The sequence below is a fragment of the Cupressus sempervirens genome, chromosome 1 (genome assembly GCF_028749045.1).
Source record: "Cupressus sempervirens isolate cs-2001-9-10 chromosome 1, ASM2874904v1, whole genome shotgun sequence".
NCBI classification, from domain to species: domain Eukaryota; kingdom Viridiplantae; phylum Streptophyta; class Pinopsida; order Cupressales; family Cupressaceae; genus Cupressus; species Cupressus sempervirens.
In genome coordinates, this window is record NC_143118.1 from 492,783,653 (window position 1) to 492,795,940 (window position 12,288).

Genomic DNA, 12,288 nt, shown 5'->3' on the forward strand with positions numbered 1-12,288 from the left:
TTTACCAATCTTCTTGATTTCCTCTGTGCAATAGGTGCTTCCACCTCTAGCTGCCTCCTAGTCTATTCGTGTCTTGCTCTCACTGGTTGCACTTACACAACTATTGCATAAGGTGCAATGAGAGCTTGTGCTCAAGGTTGTGCCACTGTTACTCCTTCTAAAGGTCATGCCACAACAATGGGAGTTGCTGTCAACACCTTAATTTGACCACTGGCTTTCATCTCCATCATAATTCCTTTAATCTCATTAAATTCTTTTCTTGTCATGCCAGATTCCTTAAGAATGGAATATATCTCCTTTTCAATCTTTTTCCTAGTTTCTTTGCTATATAGTTTAGACTGAACTATTCTTGATCTCTCCTCATAGGTTCCCCATCTAGGGCATTCTATGTCTTTCTTAGATTCAAGTATGATCTTCACATAAACTTCTATGAGTTCTACATTCATTTCATAACCCATAGGCTCAATGAATTTGATTATGGGAATCAATGCTCCCATATAGGTGTTGTTTGTTTCCACCATGAAGCATAAATCTTCCTTATACTTCTCTACCACAAAGGGAGGTACTGTATACCTTAGTTTTATCTCTAATTGGAAACTTTTCATCATTCTATCAATGCCATCATCTATGGCATTCTCTGGCTTGGATCTATAGCATTGAGTAACCAACTTCATTGTGCACTCATTGCTATCCCAACTTATCAATATGAGAAACTTCCTTGTAGCACAAAAGAATATATGAGTAAAAAAGGACTCAAATCTAAATAATACATTCTTAGTTTTCTTTAACATTGCAATGTTATCCAAATTTGCATTCTAATGATCTCACATAAGTTAACCTTTCTTTCTTCAACTGCCATTGCATAAGCCACATGAAGAAATCCAAATGGCACTGAGTTAACCCTTAATCCATGGTTCAGCTTGTACCCTAATATCTTGGTTAATTATTTTACTCCTCTATCTTGAATAGGTTCAACCTTCATGTTCCTTTTGTCAAACTTTTTCTTAAGGTTCATCTCAACCATCTTCCTAACATTCTTCTCATTTACCTAATTACATCCTTCATTGCTCAATCTTGTGACCTTGTGAATTAGGTCATTGTCAATGACAATCTTCTCATCTCCTAGCCAAAACATATCATCTGTACCCTAGTCAAAATAATTTGGGTCTAGTCATGATTATCAAATTTTGTGTAAAATATATACTTCACCAAAATCAAATTCTCTAGGTGTGCATACTCAAACTTTAGAGATAGGTCACTATTACACATCTTTCAAAAGTCCTCATGGATTTCATCATCACCTATGCTCTCAATCTTATAGTGAATGTAGCTTCTTATATTTTTTACATGTAAAACATTTTCTAGAACTTGTGAAAATGCACCCATAAGATCATCCAATAAAGATACAAATGGATGCTTCTTAAACTCATACATCAGTCTATCACTTATATCATGCACTTTCTAACTTTCCATTTTAATTGTAATTACTATAAAATTGTATTCAAGCTTTACAAAATAACTTAAAACTATAATTTAGGGCTTATGCAGCTTTCTACTTCATAGAATTCACTTCATGTACAATCTTGCTTGTGATCCTTAAATCCTTTCAATATCAAGACTTGTGTAGTTGACCATAGCCTTCTCTGTATGCCCTTAATCTCTTGTTAACTACACAATTTCCAACTCTCTCTTTAACATCAATTTTGACCAATTGATGTTCTGCTTTTGCTAGAGCTACTTAATTTAGGTAGGATGAGTCACAAATAATCTATGACTTCAATGTCCTATCAGGTACATCAAAAAATTATTCCTCCAAAATGGTATAAGAGCTTTTTGGATCTTTAGCTATCATAAATGCTTCCTTTAATTCATCAACATGTTCCTTTATTACTTCCTTGTGGCTGTTGTTATCACCATTATCGTTCCTTCTATTATTTCTATTGTTGTTCCTTCTATTATTTTGATTCTTATTAAGGTTCCTTCTATCCATCCTACAATATCTTGTTGTGTGTCTGAAGTTATTACATAATTGACATATAGGTGCATTTATCCTTTGATTCATTCTATTCCAATTCTTAAGTGCTCTACAATTCCTTGCAATGTGTCAAGGGTTGTTACACTTGTAACACATGAACTAGTTCTTCTCACTCTTAGATGTCTCTCCATCATTTGATCTATTATGTGATGCAGGAGCATCCTGAGTACAAGGGAAATCTTGCATCACCCAAGAAAATATATTTTATTTTCATTCTTTTCCATTCTAATAAGGACTAGTAGACAGGGTGGCTACTATTTATGGGAACTTACTATTTTTAGTAAGTTTTTCATTCGAGCTCAAAATGTCCTCATTTTCTACCAGAAGGTTAATTTTAGAGTTGTAATCCTACCATAAAAATCTCATTGCTCAAGCATTAGTATCAGACAAGTTATTGCAGATTTTTGGTTGAAAAATTTGCAAAAAAATCTTCTGGCTCATCGTTGGAGGCCTTAGAGTGCCTGGATGAGGTCCAAAAACTTGACAAAATGGCGCTAGCACAATTTCAAGCCTGTAGACAAGGAGTTGGTGTTTCTAAAAAGTGGTTATAATAACCAATTAGAGCAATGGTTTGTGAGTTATGGCCTTTTGGAGTTGGACTAACCAAAATTTTTAAAATAATTGTTAAAGATGTTTTTGGCCAACTCTATATGTATTGTTAGGGTTTGTTAGCTTGAGGTATTAAGTTTGAGCATCTAGAACCTTCCCAGGTGGCATAAAACTGCCTATTTAAGAAAGGCCTGGATATTGTCTAGGACAACTCTAGGTGATAGTTTGCAACTTGTCTTACAAATTATTGTACTAAAGGTGCCCATTTGGGTTAACATATTGTACTTACGAATTCTATAATTTTGCATTTGCTATGCAAATAAGAAGTCCATATTTTGTTCTCACATTTTTTTGCCGTTTCTATGTTTCTATTATGAGTTTATAGTATTAAGGGGAGTACCTTGCATCATTATATGATCTTTGTCTTTCATTACCTGTAGGGTTACATTCTTAGACATTCTACCATTTTTATTATTACCATCAAACTTAGGTTTCTTATATTCTACTGCATGTCCATAACCATGAGAATTATAACAATATAAATTAGTAATGGATTTACAAGAATTACCCGTGCAATCTCTTTTTATGTGTCCAACTTCATTACAAGTGAAATATCTACCTCTGAACTCACATTTTACTTCCTTGAGTGGTTCATCTTACTCAGGTTTATCAACTTGCTCTATTTTCTTAGGTTCATCAGGTTTAGCTCACAAATAAATTAACTCAACTTCCTTTGATACTAAAATAGATGTACATGATTCTACCTTACTCAGATCTGATTCCTTAGGGGATTTAATAATTGGATTGGGTTCTCTTCTAATTTCAACTTTCTTGGCTTATTTCTCTCTAATCAGTTATCCAAGTTCTGTCTTGTCATTAGAAGGCCTCTGATGAAATATCTATTGATCTATCTTTTCACTATTAGAATAAAGTTTCTCTAACTATTTCTTAGCTTGTGTCAATTCTCCTTTCATAATAATGTTGCACTTCTCTAACTTAGCAAGTTCAATCTTGATAGTATCTAATTCAAATGTAACTTGAATTAATTGGGATCTAAGATCTGCATTCTTAGTTTTTAGTTCTGGTTCATTATTGCCACCATTTTTCTTAAGACTCAACTTAAGCTCAACTATTTTCAATTCATGTTTCAAGATCTCATTTTCTTTTTGAAGATCTCCCACTTCATCATTATCACTAGTATGCACAATAGATTCCTTGCCATATTGTAAATAATCAATCTTATCTTTTAACTTGCCAATGAAAACTTTCACATCTTCCTATCTATCTTTTAGGTTATCTCTTTCTTTAGTAAGAAGGTCAATCCACTCAAGAGCTTCTTTAAGGTTTTTCTTCAACTGTTTGATATTCACTAGGGTCTTACTTAAGCTCTTAAGACTCTTCAAAGTAACTGTGCTCTAATATGAATTGTTAAAAATAGATAATACTGAGAGGGCAGGGGGCATGAATCAATATTCTACAAACTTTTTCCCACAACTAAATATTATTAATTACTTTATAAATTGCATATGAAAGTAAACCAATAATGCTGAATAGTAAATATAACCATGCACATAGATAACTCATAACACCATTATTTGTTAACTAGGGAAACCCTGACCAAGGGAAAACCCTAGTGGGGATGATACCCACTAGATGATTCACTAAACAATAAGATCCTATTAAGGATATTGACCTTGTTAGGAGTCTATTAAGTACATATAGTGTCTTGAGTCCTTGTTAGGAGACTAGGCCTTGTTAGAAAACTCAACCGTATTAGTTGGTAGAACAAATATAATGTATGCAAGAAGAACCCACTTCCCTAACATGCAATAATACAATTAAGTTTTTCACAAGAATAGATATACATAAAATACTTGCTGTCTATTGCACTGCACACTTGTTTTTATCATACATCAGTATTCACATCACATAAGGCTCTCATATCTTTTATATCATTCACACAATAGTTCACATATCATTTAACACTTTCTTACCTATCATAGATAGCACACGTATCTTCACAAGATAAGATCTTTACTTATACCTCATATATTCACAAAATTATTCTTAGTTAGCCTTCATGTGTTCACACATTTGACATAATAATGTCCACATAGTCAGCTCATCATAACTTAGTAATTATTTCATAACCAAAATAATTCCTAAGGCCATACATTCCAATTCTCTGCTATCCTCTATTTTGCACTGCTAAACACTCAGACTAGTATTTAAATCATAGCTTGTGCTATACTATTTGTACATATCCACACATTGGAATACATCATCATGATACTATCATGAAGCTATCCTTAACTAAGCAAGAGCTAACTCTCAACTAGTCATCTGTACACTTAACATTTGTTCACTGTGCTACTGCAAACTATCTAACACTTAGATAATTTCCTATATCTAAATGCATAAATGAAATGCTGAATGTAATCTATCCTTAACTATGAAAGAGCTAACTCTCAACTAGTCATCCGTACACTTAACATTTTTTCACTGTGCTACTGCAAACTATCTAACACTTAGATAATTTTCTATATCTAAATGCATAAATGAAATGCTGAATGTATGTTGCCATAAATGACAACCATTAAGACATCTATTTGACCATATTGACAACATGACCATCTCATATCTAGTTTATGCATAACATCAAATGCTCCAGTAAATAAATCTAACTATTTATGATCACTGACCACCTTGCCAAGATTTGCCAATGATTTTTTCGATTTGATTCTCCTTGAACCCTAAGAAGTGCATATTTGGGATCACAGTAGGAAAGTTATTAGAACATATTGTCTCTAAGAAGGGTATTACCATTGGACCCAAGAGATTAGAGGCTATGTTAAAATTGTAGATGCTTGGAAATAAGAAGGAAATGTGACCCTTCTTTGGGAAGATAAACTTTGTCCAATATTTCATCACATGATTTGTAAATGTTATAAAATCACTTAATGACATGACAAAAAAAGATAGTAAAATCAAGTGGAGTCTAGAGGTGAAATGAAACTTTGCCCAAATAAAATAGGCTATAATAGAAGCTCCACTAATGGAATGTCACATTTATGGTCTCTTGTTCTATATCGTTCACCTCCATGTACTCTATTGATGTCATATTAACTTAGAAGGTGGAAGGGGAAGATAGACTGATTGTTTTCATGAGCTCTTTCTTCAAGAATGTTAAAGTTTAGTATTCTACCCTAGAAAAATAGTCATTCACTCTTATTTGGGAACTAAAAATAATTTCTCACTACATTCTCTAGCGTAAGGTGTACATGATCATGCCTAATCAAGCTGTCAAATCCTTACTCATGCAAAGTGAACTAAGCGAGAGACACAAGAAGTGGATGACCATCCTCCAAGAATATGACTTAGAGATGAAACCCTTGTGATTAGTCTATGGGTAAGGATTATCAAAATCCATGGCCTCCGCATATCTATAGATCAAATGTCATACTTACACCATGGAGTCCCTAACTCAAAATCTATGGTACATAGGCTTGGTCTACCTATTACTGAATAACAAATGTTTAGAGGGACTTCTAGCTTATAAATGTTGTGCATTCCAAATAAAAAGGGCACACTTCATGATTAAGGATGAAACCCTATTTCATCAAAATTGGGAAGGCATATACCTTAGATGTCTTGATCAAGAGCATGCCAAAAGGGTAATTGATGAGTTCTAAGGACAATTTGGAATTGGGTAGAGCTCAGTTGATGTAACCACCCATTAGATCCTTAGGGTGGGCTATTATTGGCCCTTCTTGTTTTGATATGTCCACATTAATGTGAGGAAATGTTGCACATGTCAAACCACTACTCAAATAACAAAATCCTGCAATGCTACTGCAACCAATTTCTGAGGCCATACCCTTCACTCAATGGGTATTTGCTTTCATCATAGAGATAAACCCCAATTCATTTTTCTAGACATTGGTACTTGCTAATAGTGACATATTAATACACCCAATGGTTTGAGGCCATTCCATGCAAGAATAACATAATAGACATAGTGATTCAATTTTTTTAAGAAGAACATTATCAATAGGTTTGAGATGCCTTTTTCTCTTCTATGAAACAATGATATTGCATTCATCTTCGTCCAACTTTTGGAGTGAGCTTACAACTAAGTTACATTGAAATAGTTAAGTAATTACTACCTATGAGGTAATAAAGAAAAATAATCAACAAATAAGAACCTCATAGAGGTCACCAAATATCTATTGGAGAGGAATTCCTAGGATTGGTACCACAAGATTAGATTTTTCCTAATGTAAGAACATCCTATGCTTGTTGGAAATCCTACAGGATGGTGTGGTTTGACCATGGAGTTGGAGGACTTGATCAAAGAAGGAGGAGGTGCTTGGTCATCAAAGGCACTCAACATGCACTAGGAGCTCAGTGATGTTGGTTGTAGTGTTGATGAAGTAGCTTGGTCATTGATGGGATTCAGTCCGTGAAGGAGGAACTCGACATATACTGGGGAGCTTGGCTAGTTTGGTTGCAATGTTGATTGAGTGGCTTAGTTAATGAGGAGGCTCTATTTTTCTTGAGGGTTTGCTAATGCTCAATGGTGGTTTCTAACACTCAGTCATGTTTTGGTTTTCTATGTTGCTTGAGTTGTCTAGGAGCCGACCTTTTGGAATTCAATTTGAGTTGTAGGTATTTAATGAGTATTGTAACCAACTTGTAACTTATGAATATATTTAATGTAAGGGTTTTTAATTTTGTAAGGGGCTAGACCAACTTGTGGCTTAGTTGGGTATAAGTAGGGGTGTTTTGTGGAGTGTTAAGTAATAATCATCTAGCTTGGAGAAGAGGATGTGGTAGAGGAGAAAAATTTGAGAAGGGCTAGTAGCTGAGGCTTGGGAAACAAGGAGATTGCTTTGTGGCTTGAAAGCACAAGTTTAGATCTTGCTGGAGGTTTCTACTAGAGTGTTTTTGTGTTACAGATATGGACTAGCTAGTGTTTGGGTTGGATCTTGTAGAACATTTATTATAATTGCTATTGTATTTGGTCATAACTGGAAAGGCCTTACAACCCAACACATTGCATGTAATAAGTTATTTTATGAATAAAGAGTTGTGTTTGGTATTATATTTTTTGTATTGTTGTATTATGTTTTCATTTTTTGGTTATTTTCTTGGGGCTAAGACATCTCCTTTGGGGATTCTCCTTCCTTGCACTACGTTAGGTGGTATCAAAGCATAGTTGTTCCTGAGTGTGTAGGCCAAGCAATGAACCAGAGGCATCTTGCACTAGAACCTTGGGTTGCAAGGAGTTAATCTAAGAAGATATTGATTTGGTGGTGGATTTTTCTTTTTGGAGTCCTACATATATTGGTTGTGAGGTAAAATATCATGGTTTTGACCTATAATTATAGAGGACTTGCACATGGATCAATGGTTGCAAAGAGGGAAGGTTGATCCTAATGGAGAATGATCATTGAGAGTTTGTATGATGTGTATTATAGATACATGTTCCTAGACTTGTGATTTGTTCCTAGTTGTTCATGCAAGGTGACAGGTTGCGATCTGACTTACAAATAATTTGAGTTTGTCACAAGGTGCATGGGAAGGATTTGGTGCAGAGGGTTTACGAAGATCTTAGAAGATTTCTCTGAGAAGATTGGTCCCTAAGGTGATTGCAAATCTCTATGATGTGATGAAGAAAAAGATATCAAAGATGTCTTCTCGTTTGGAAGCTAGGTTAAGTTTTGTAGAAATTTATGGAGCTAGAGTCTACCAATCTAGAAGAGAGTTATCTAGCTGGTTAGAAGACTTGTTTGAGAGAGAAGATGGCATAGCAAGGTTGAGGTGGAAGAGGTTGGTTTTGTTGATTAGTTTATGGAGTTTGATGCAAAACCTATAGAGAAACTTGTTTTTTTTTTGAAAAGGTTCCTAACCTTGTTGATGCTAGGATGAAGATCTATTTTTATGGTTAGTTGCATGGGTCTAACATGGAAATTGTAGAGAACTTGGTTATGGATAATTAGGTTGCTATGTATGTGGAGTTTGATTTTTTGGGTGCATATTTATTAGTCATTGATGCGATTGAGGATCTACATGATACTATAGATTTGTAGCTTCTTGATTTGCTGATGGCTGAACTAGATGAGGATTTACCTATGGAACATTATGTTTAGTTTTTTTGTGGGAGTAAGCATACTAATTGGGTTGTCAATATTTAGGAGATTCTAGTGTTTGACAGAATGATGCAGACGGTGGTGATTTATAGATTGGTTTTCTTGTCCCTCATGGAGTTGAAGCCTTTGGAAAAGATGAATATTGGATCTTTCTTTGAGCATCAAAGTGTAGGACACACTTTTCTATTTACCTAAGGAGTTTGATGAAAGAGCATCATGTCTTTTCTGAGTAACAACTTTGGAGTTCTTGGAGGAGTGATCGATAGTTTCTTTTTTGAGTACTTGTATTGATGCTTAGTTGAAGAATCAAGAGCTCAGTAGAAGGAACCTGAGTATTGGTAGTCATCTTGAGTTGAAGGATTCTGATAGGGTTAGAGATTATTGTGGAAAGAAAACTTGTGGAACATTGAGGATGGATGTGAAGAAGTAGGAGAAGATTAGGGAAAAGAGTGTACAAGTTGAGGACTTGGAGGATATGTATGTAAAGAACCAATTTGGGATTTATGTACTTAATCCTAGAAGATGTTCTTCTAGCTACTAGAACATCTTTTCAAACTTGGGGTGTCTAATGCAGGAGCATCCTAGGCTAGTTGAAAATCCTATAGGATGGTGTAGTTTGATCTCGAAGTTGGAGAACTTAGTCAAAGAAGGAAGAGATGCTCGATCATCAAAGGCACTCAACATGCACTGGGATCTTGATGATGCTGATTGCAATGTTGATCGAGTAGGTCAGTCCTTGATGGGACTTGATTTGTGAAGGAGGAACTTAGCATATACTAGGGAGCTTGGATAGTTAGGTTGCTATGTTGACCAAGTGGCTCAATCAATGAGGAGGCTTGGTTATGCTTAAGGGTTTGTTGATGCTCAATGGTGTTATTTGACACTCATTCATGTCTTGGTTTTCTATGTTGCCCGAGTTGTCTATGAGCTGACCTTTTGGTATTAAATTTGAGTTGTACGTATTTAATGAGTGTTGCATCCAACTTATGGCTTAGGCATATATTTAATGTAAGAGTTATTCTATTTTGTAAGGGGCTGGGTCATTTTGTGGCTAGGTTGGGTACAAGTAGGGGTGTTTTTTGGACTCTTAAGTAATAATCATCCTGCTTGGACAAGAGAATGTGGCAAATAAGTGAAATTTGAGAAGGGCTAGTAGCTGAGTCTTGTGAGCACAGGTTTAGGTCTTGCTAGAGGTTCTACTAGAGTGTTGTTATGTTACATATTTGGACTAGGTAGTGTTTTGGTTGGATCTTGCAAAATTGTTATTGTAATTTCTATTGTATTTGGCCATAATTGTGAAGGCCTTACAAGTTGACACATTGCATGTAATCAATTATTTTATGAATAAAGAGTTGTGGTTGGTATTAAATTTTGTATCTTGTATTGTGTTTTTGCTATGTGGTTATTTGTTGGGGGCTAGGATATCTCCTTTGGGGATTCTCCTACCTTGCACTACATCATGCCCTTTGGGCGGATCATAATCGAACAAAGGAAACCTTGTAAACCTCTCTATTATATCTTATCTACAAACATAATTAAGTGTTCCTTGTGAATTTATATATTCTATTCCTATAATTCATGTGGGAGTTTGATGAGAGGGACAATGTTGTGGAGGTTTGCCTCCTTAATCTCATTCATTGCAAAGAGTAGAGGGATTAAGCCCTTAAACAATTCAAGAAGCACCAAGTAGTGATCAAATAATGGTTTGGAAAAAGAGCCCAATACAAGGCCTTTCAAATCTTAGGCCTAGTCCCCCTTTTGGGAAAAACCCATGAGAAGAAACGAAAACAAAAAAAGTTTCAGTGGCTCTAGCTTTGACATTATTAGTTCACCAAGATCTGTGGGTCTAATACATACCATCTTGGTTCACTAATTAGAGAAGCTATTCTATTGGATATTAATGGACAATTCCTAAAACATTACTTCAAACAAGGAGACTAGATAAGGGTGTCCATTCCTCCTATTTTTTTATGTACCATATGTATAGTTTCTTGTAGGTATTGCTCTGGTGTACCTCTAGGTCCACCTTATAAATCCCTTGCTTTTGATTTTTTCCTTTGTTTTGTTGACCCTTGTAAATAGTGTAGTAAGGTCTTTTTGTCATTTTAGTTTTGTGTTTTTGGTCTTTTTTGGGAACTTGGTTTCTTGCTCCTCCAAGTGGGTGGGTGTGTTTTGCATGACATTAGTTGACTTAGTGGACTCTACCTTATGGCATTTTAGTACTCATTTTCTTACATTATAAACTCCCACTTGCCTTATTTTTGTAAGGCAAAAGCTATGAGTACAAACTCAAAGAATGACCAACCTTCATCACATCTAGACAACTTTGCTACTACCTTAATCTAAACTAGTGACCAACTAAGTTGTCAAGAAAAAGGGAAGAAAATAATCATGAAATGAACATAACAAATAGACTGATCATTCTCAAACTTGATGAAACTAAATGATAATTGGTGTCTCAAGAAGTGGGTGTACTTTTCCTCCAAATAAAAGGAAGATACATGTAGCAATGTGATGATAGAAGAAGTAGCCCTATATGAAAAAACTGAATTTAATGATTCTAGGGAAAGAAGTATCACCTCTCATGCCTTAGAAGTAATAAAATAAAGAATAAAGGAAAGTTATCCCCAATTCCCAAAATTGCACAATATCCAATAAAAGCTAATAAGGAAAGTCTTGAGAAATTTTGGTTTATTTTTTTTCTTTGAGAAATAAATTATATACTCCTTTCATAGAACACACATCATGACTTGGAATTGGTAAGTTCATGGATAATGGTGAGTTAGGATGTTTGAACCTAATTTTCTTTCTTAAAGGGATCCACCTTACAAAAATAAGGCACTGGTATATTTCAAACAATAAGCGCTAGAGTTGTCAAATGTGAGGCATTGGCCTAGTCGAGCCTCCATTTGTTATGCCCTCCATACCCATCCCTACTTTTTGTGAGCAAAAAGTTGGGTACCCTCTTTATTTTCTCTTTGCCTTATCTATTTTTGAGACAAATCCTTTTGCTATCTTTAATTTTTGGTTCTTAGGTCATTGTATACCTATCTAGGGTGTTGATCCCTTTTGTGTGGATGAAGGAAGTAAGGATCCTTGGGCTTATGCTGAGTATTTGAAGTTGATAAGAAGGGCAAGTTCTTGAACTTGGTAGGAACCCTTTTCCTCATGTCCTTCATGGTGGGAAAATATTTATGTGGTCTCAAGCTTGACACATGGAAAGGTTCATTGGTGAAGAGAATGTACAATTAATGCACCTTTAATTACCATGATTAACATATTATTAAAGACAATCAAAGGGTTTAATTATTGCTTTATCCTGTATTTGTAATTGTTTTTAGTAAATGGAAGTTTTTCTTTTGGGGTTACCACTTAGTTTGAATGTGATTATTTAGTTCTACAAGCTCCTCAGTGGGTCATTTTGGTTTTGATTTGTATTGGTATTGGTATTTTTTTCCCCTTCCTCTTCATAGTTAATGCTTTTTTGACTCTTATTTGTCTCCCTTTTTCTTTTTTCATCCCTAGGGTGCTTGCCTTATTCTTCTTGTTTTT